We start from the raw sequence: 6,802 nt of genomic DNA, 5'->3' as shown, positions 1-6,802 counted from the left end.
TACCTTGATGATACTGCTCTCATAAATTTCATAAATGATATTGTAGATGAACATCATGTGAAAATTCAGCTTTTCGCTGACGACTGCATGTTGTGTTGTGTGCTAAATTTCATAACTGACTAGGTGAAACTAAATGCAGAACTAGATCGCCTGATGCAGTGGTGCAAAACATGTATTACCAGAATACTGATGTATTATTTATAACACACAAGAAACGCTTGATGTTTGACTACACCGGCAATGGAAATCTATTGACACATGTTTCTGAATGTGATTACCTTGGTCTGCCTATACCTCAAAATCTTCACTAGGAACGCCAAGTTTCCAGGACATCCAACAACGCGTGGCAAAATTACACGATCTCAAGAGGATGCTTCGGGATGCTTCCAGCTGCACGAAGCTACTGGCTTTTAAAATTTTTGTTTAACCGATCCTTGATTGCCCATGTGATCTGGGACATATACACAGGTTTCAACCTTCAAAAAGTGGAACGAGTGCAGAGTAAGGGCGCTAAGTTTATTTTCAATAAATTGCCAAAACACATATTTCTGAACTCATCCTACAGGTAAAAGCAGGACTAAGTCGAGTTTCTGAATTAAGTAGAATTTTTCATTTAAGCTTAATGTTTAAAATATATAAAGGCCAACTGAATTTTGTAGCTCAGACTACATTACTTCTTCGTCCTGCAATGCTACAAGAAGCGGCAACGCCCTCACTCTGCTATATTTTCATGACAGAATCAATGCGCTTAAATACTCTTTCTTTCATCGCACGCTAGTTGGCTGGAACAAACTAGATGACCGCATAATCCAAAAAACGGTATTGAAAAGCTCTTATCTCTGGTTCAGGTGTAACCAAGGCGGATTTAAAGTGGTGGCGAAGGCTGGGCCGAAAAGTGGTTTAGCGCGACTGCAGCACAACCAGAGGATGGGGGGCAAAACACTCATATAATGAAATGATAAAGCTACAAAATTGGAATGTAATCTGCCAATTGAAAAGAAAAAATATATTAGCACCTTGTTTTATGAAAGAGGTAAGTCATTTTATTAAAACCTGGCAAATTTTGTATTTTTACAACACTCTTGACCTGCCCCCTATTCATGAGTGTGCGGTGCATTACAGCGCGTCTTTGCAGGCCTTGTTTCGATACCCGGCTAACCCGGCCACGCCAGTGTCTGGAAGTGTTGCTGCCTTTCTATGCTGCCCCTCCTTTACCAGTCACATTCATTGCGTTCCCAATTGCACATTAACAAGGCCATAACTAGCAGGAACTAGAGCACACAAGGCGAGCACATTTGACTGGCAAAGGTTGGGGCGCGCTGAAAGGCAGCAACCTTCGAGAGGTACGGGCTCGAAAACGCGGATTCTACAGAAAGACCGCTTTATAATTCGCGCCAAAGCATACGTATGCGTGACGTCATTCTACGTGACGTTTGCGTAGTTTGCCCCCCAAAATCCAGGGGGCGCTGGAGTGCCCACGAGCCGCCATTTTTTGGACCAATGGGCGTCTATGGAGCCTTCGCTACCAGTGTACATCTACCTTGGTGTAACCCTTCTGTTTTTCTATGTTCTTGATTTGTACCGCTTCTGCATTACGCTTCTTCTTGCTTGACTTGGAGACTTGTGTATTGTCATCGTTTTATTTTTCTAATGTGTGTACTTTTTCCTTTTTATTGTATATTCCACCCTGCAAAAACACCCCTGAGGGTTTAGATGCATTTAAAATAAAATAAATAAAAAGCTGGCTGATAAGCGCACACGTAAACAAAGCCAGCACGTGAGCGTAATAAATGGAACTAAACAAGAAGAAACGAACAATCTTTTACACCACGGGACAGTGTTATGCAACAGGACATTCGCGTCGACTAGGAGAATTATAAATAAAACTGGCATCACAAAATAAGACAGTGCATGAGAAATGTTCTAGGTCTCTGCAAAGTTGAAGCTCATTAAAATGCCGCTTAAGTGGTTAGCTACCTTTTGAGAGGACCATTCATTCATTGCCGGAGAGCGTCACAGAGGAAAGACTTACAACGCTGTGCACGAAGGTGCGAACTGATTCTCGCATCTGATGTAGAGGTTTCTAAAGAGCTTGAAAAAAGAGTCCTAATTCCTAAATCTGGCGTAGAAGGCGGTAGAGCAATCTCATCCCGAAGAAACTTCTTGCTCTTAGTTAGCAGTGGGTGTTTTCTCGTTTCTACAGCCTACGCTTTAAAGAGCGGTTTCGTGCTCTGTTAGCGGGAGTGCTTTACGTATCTTGACTTTTGTTTGCCACAAACTGTTGAGAGAGGACCTGTCATGCGAGACGACGCTTTCTTGCGTATCCTGTCAATGCTCTTTTAGAGGGGGAAGGGGGGAGAGCATGCCCGACATCACGGGCTTTAATTTTTAATTAAATCCTTATGGGTTTGTGAACTGCACACGATTCGCAATACTGGCTTAGGGTTTCCACAAGATGTTGATATATTTTCATTTTAAAGCCTTTCTTAATTAAAAAAATTATGCACACAGAAGCAGCAATCAGTTCACCTTGCGGTTTTGCAGACAGTCTATTATCAGCTAGCTTTTGGACGACGCCCTTGCAGCAGTTTCGCAAGCTGTAACGCGGCCGTGGCTCAGGTGCCGTGGGGAAACACAGCGCTCTTGTGGGACAGTTTATGGACCCACAATCTTGCGGCCAGAAATCTCCGCCTCAACTGCTGTGTCAGCAACACGCATCGGGAAAACGCCTCAACGAGCTCCTTGTGCTATCGCATAATAACTGCATCTCCAGCGTTTGTGCTTCTAAAAATTTCAGGACTAGAAAACGCAACACCACACGTACAATTAGGAGCAGAAAATACTCTCACTCCGTCTAGTGTATTTGGAAATTAAAACGAAAATGAAAACTGCTATTTAAGGAAAACTAAACACACGCGCAACCTGTACACATTTCTTGTTGTGTGAATAGCTTGTGTATATTACCTCTCCCTCCTATCCTCTCTTCCAGTTCCCTCACCTCTTTCATTTCATTTTTCCATTCTGCCTGCTATCCTTTATTTCCGCTGCCCCAGCTCAGGTGCTTCAGTATCGATGGCAGATGCCGGGGCTAGCAAAAATCTTTTCCTTCCTTTTTACTATTATTTTAATAAACCACTACTACTACTACTACTACTAATTGGGGAAACGAAATTGCCCAGTAATTGTCTCACATCTCGGGGGACACCGCAACCACGCCGTAAGGAAAGGGATAAAGGAGGGAGTGAGCGAAGAAAGGAAGAGAGAGGTGCCGCAGTGGAGGGCTCCGGACAAATTTCGACCACCTGGGGATCCTTAACGTGCACTGACATCGCACAGCACACGGGTGGCTTTTTGCGGTTGGCCTCCACCGAAACATGGCCACTGCGGCCGGGTTCTAACCCGGCAACCCGTGGGAGACGTAATTGAAGGCAGAATTAGCAGTGATCAAATTTATTATCCTGCGAATTTCAGCGAGGCCGCTGTGGCCATTGTTGATAGCTTCTGCAGGCCCCTTTTTCATCATCAGAGAAAATGCCTCCTTCGAGTGCAAGGAGTTCGCAAGAGATTTTCACAAACGGCGTCTTGTCAGAAGTCCGCGAGACACCGCGAAACGATGCGGCAGGCTTCAATAATGCATCGATCATTGCTACAAACAGTTAAACTGTGTGCTTTCCCTTAGTACAATAATGCGGGAATACCTACACAAGTAGCAGGTCGGATATGGTTTTGTCAAGCCACCATCTCAGACCCTCCGCTGCTCGCACTTGTTGCGAACCAAGAATTCGAACTTGCGTAGCCGCGATGTTGCGTATCCAGGATATACGATAATTAGGGTAAGCCCGACGAAGCGCTGCCTACATATACAGCATTTCAGCACTCAAGCTACAAACGCAAGCGAGCCAGGTTCCAATGCCCAAAATGTGATTGTGGCGGATCATCACACTCGACCAAATTCATTGGCTTTTATCGCTCATACTGTTGGCCATCGCGCTATTCAGCGCGACCACGAAGATGAATGCTGCTAACGCGTAAAGACAGAAATTCAACACAGTAGCTGCGGGCTGTACATGTCCATCTTGCGTATCTGAGCAGCAACATTGGCAAAGTGTTAAATTCGGTCGGTATCACGGTTATTACAGTTGGCACACGCCATCAACCACACGCCATCAACCTGCCGTCACCACACGTAGAGTAGGGCACTGCGGCGACACACGCAACCTTCGAAGGGACGAGAGTGGCAGAGCTGCTCGTATCAAAGAAACAGTCTTCCAAGTCTATACAAAAGAGATGTTTGTTCACGCCGTCCTCCAGGGAAACACATGCTAAGTCACCCCGTCCCGAATGCCCTCAGCCTACCGAATATTCCCGCAACACGGTCACTGAAAGCTAAACGTATTGAGGTGGCCACGCAGTTAAGTCGACCGCTTAAACACAGTTCTTGCTCGTACTTGCGTACTTGCCTCATAATTCATTCTATGCACGGCAGGAATCCGTCTGTGACGCAGGTCAGATTTTTTGACGCCTGATGGGAAACGATGCAGGCTCAACCCACTGCAGCGGCAGCGCTCTCGACACACGTCGTGACAATCGCACACAGCGCTTCACAACACAGCTGCTTTTTTCCTCTGGCTGTTACTGCATCCGTAGACAATGCAGTGGTGCTCAGACGACTTCTTGTACGTGCAGGGTGATCGCAAGGACACGTTTAAGCACTCTCAGTGGTTACAAAGCTCTCTTGTGCATGGCGCAAAGGTACTTCGTGGCCTTTTGGCAGCCCGGCGAAAGATGCCACCTGATGCGCGGGTTTGAGAGAGCACGAGCGAACAGGACCCGATGAGAGAGTGTTGTATTGCGGTCTATATGCTGGGAACAAAACGAAGGTAAACTCTCTTGTAGCGCACTCCCATTCAGGAGCAGTGTATGCCGCCCAGGTTCCGAAGTAGATTTTCACTACAAAATACGCGGAATGGTTGGTTTTGTTCCATTCTCATTGCAAAGCAGAGTAACTTGCTGCAGTTAGCATTGAGATGAGGTTTCTAAATGCAGCACCGGAGTTCCTGAGGTTAGCAAATGGAGGAGATTCAAACCTCGGTTAATGTCTTAACTGCTAGAACTTCGCAGGCATTGAAGAGGGAATTTGTTTCCGTTAAAATTATTAAGATGAGGATTAAGAGGCCACGCAGAATGTTACTCATGTTTCGCCTTACCGCCAACTACGAGTGTGTACTGCTCAGAACACGCAATGGAATTAGATTTTGGCCACCGCAGAGCTACAGCGCACACGCTTTCCTTCCCTTTTGCAGCTCGCTTACCCTTCCACTAGACTACCATTCATGACTCTCTCTATGCACGCTAACTGTTTTATCACAGCAGAGCGGCAGCATGATTTGAAATCCTCTCAGTAACAGCCGGTACTCAGGACTCGCAATTTTCGTTGGCCTTATTGGCCAAGCATGCTAACACACCTCAAAGCACCTTCTCAACTTCTTCCTCGCTTTTCCGGACACTTAACCTAACGTCCGACAAAAAGCATCTAACATAATTTTTACATTTCGCTGATTTACTGAAATAAAGATCCTTCGCTTGTTCACTCCCTAAGTACAGAGGTTTCACTTGACTAGTTTAGCACCCTCAGCACTGCCCCCACAGGTTTTCGCCCGTCGCGGCTACCCCAACGCAACTAGCGTATGTATCCCCTTGTGCGACTTTAATCACATAAAATAGCTACCTAATGCTTCCGACAATGTGTCAATATGAGGTCACCTTTCAGAGGTGTAAGTAGCCTAACCTTCTTCCAGCCTTCATTAGAGATGGCTTCTACGCTGGCGCGTGCGTGATTGTGCTACGTTCAGTGAAGAAGAAGGCTTGCACTCACGCACTCCGATCTCCGTCTTGCAAACGGGCGTTCCTCGATTGCTCGGCGCTGACTCAACGGTCCTTTCACAACGCTAGTGCACTGCTTCCCTTCGTTGTCTCTTGGGTCACGGAGATCTAGCATGGCCGCCAGTAGTTCACAGGGCATAGTAGAAGGTAAGGATTGCCATGATGGTGTGAAGGGGGATGCCTACGCTGACCTGTTACCGAGACTGAGGATTTTCTCCCCCCGTGGTTTGAGAACTAAGCAGGGACACAATTAAGCTTGAGTCCGCCGCTTTGTTGCGTGTGCAGGCGAGCGACCAGTGGCTGCGGAGTCGCCGCGCCGGCATTCTTCCATCTACTCGCTGCGCTCGAACAGCCTGTCAGTAGAAGACCGCCATGATCACCAGGACTGCCGCAGCTTGTCACACTTGGGCATCCTCATGCCGCTCTACCTGTTGCCACTTTTTTTCCTTGGCACTAAGGTAAGTTGCGCGCAATGGGCCTCTGTTTCATGCGCGATGATGTGGCGCTGCTTCTTAAGATGAAATTTCTGCTGGCCTCTAGGTTTATAGGGAATGATTTGTCAAGTGAACACGTGTCTGCTGCTTACAGCCGCAGTGCACAACTTTGTGCAAGAGACTTGTCAGTGAACGTAATACAGAACGATAGGTGGCATCAGGGAGTTTGCGAACCATTTATCCATTGCGTTTTGCGCGAGTTAGAATTTGGCCGCTGTGGCTCGTCACTACTTCGTGTTCTTAGCCGCCACTTTTTAGCTTAACGCACCCAGCAGTTATAGACAAAAGCAGTTTTCATTGAGAAAGAGTCTATGAACTCAGATGTTTTCGTATACCGTAAGATTTCACTATAGAAATCAATGCATCCGCAGATCTCCCTTAAGCAGACTTGCATTTTTTTTGCTGTTAGTGTTTTTTTTTATCAG

Source organism: Amblyomma americanum, chromosome 2 (assembly GCF_052857255.1).
Source record: "Amblyomma americanum isolate KBUSLIRL-KWMA chromosome 2, ASM5285725v1, whole genome shotgun sequence".
In the NCBI taxonomy this organism is placed as follows: Eukaryota; Metazoa; Arthropoda; class Arachnida; order Ixodida; family Ixodidae; genus Amblyomma; species Amblyomma americanum.
This window is presented reverse-complemented; position numbering follows the sequence as displayed.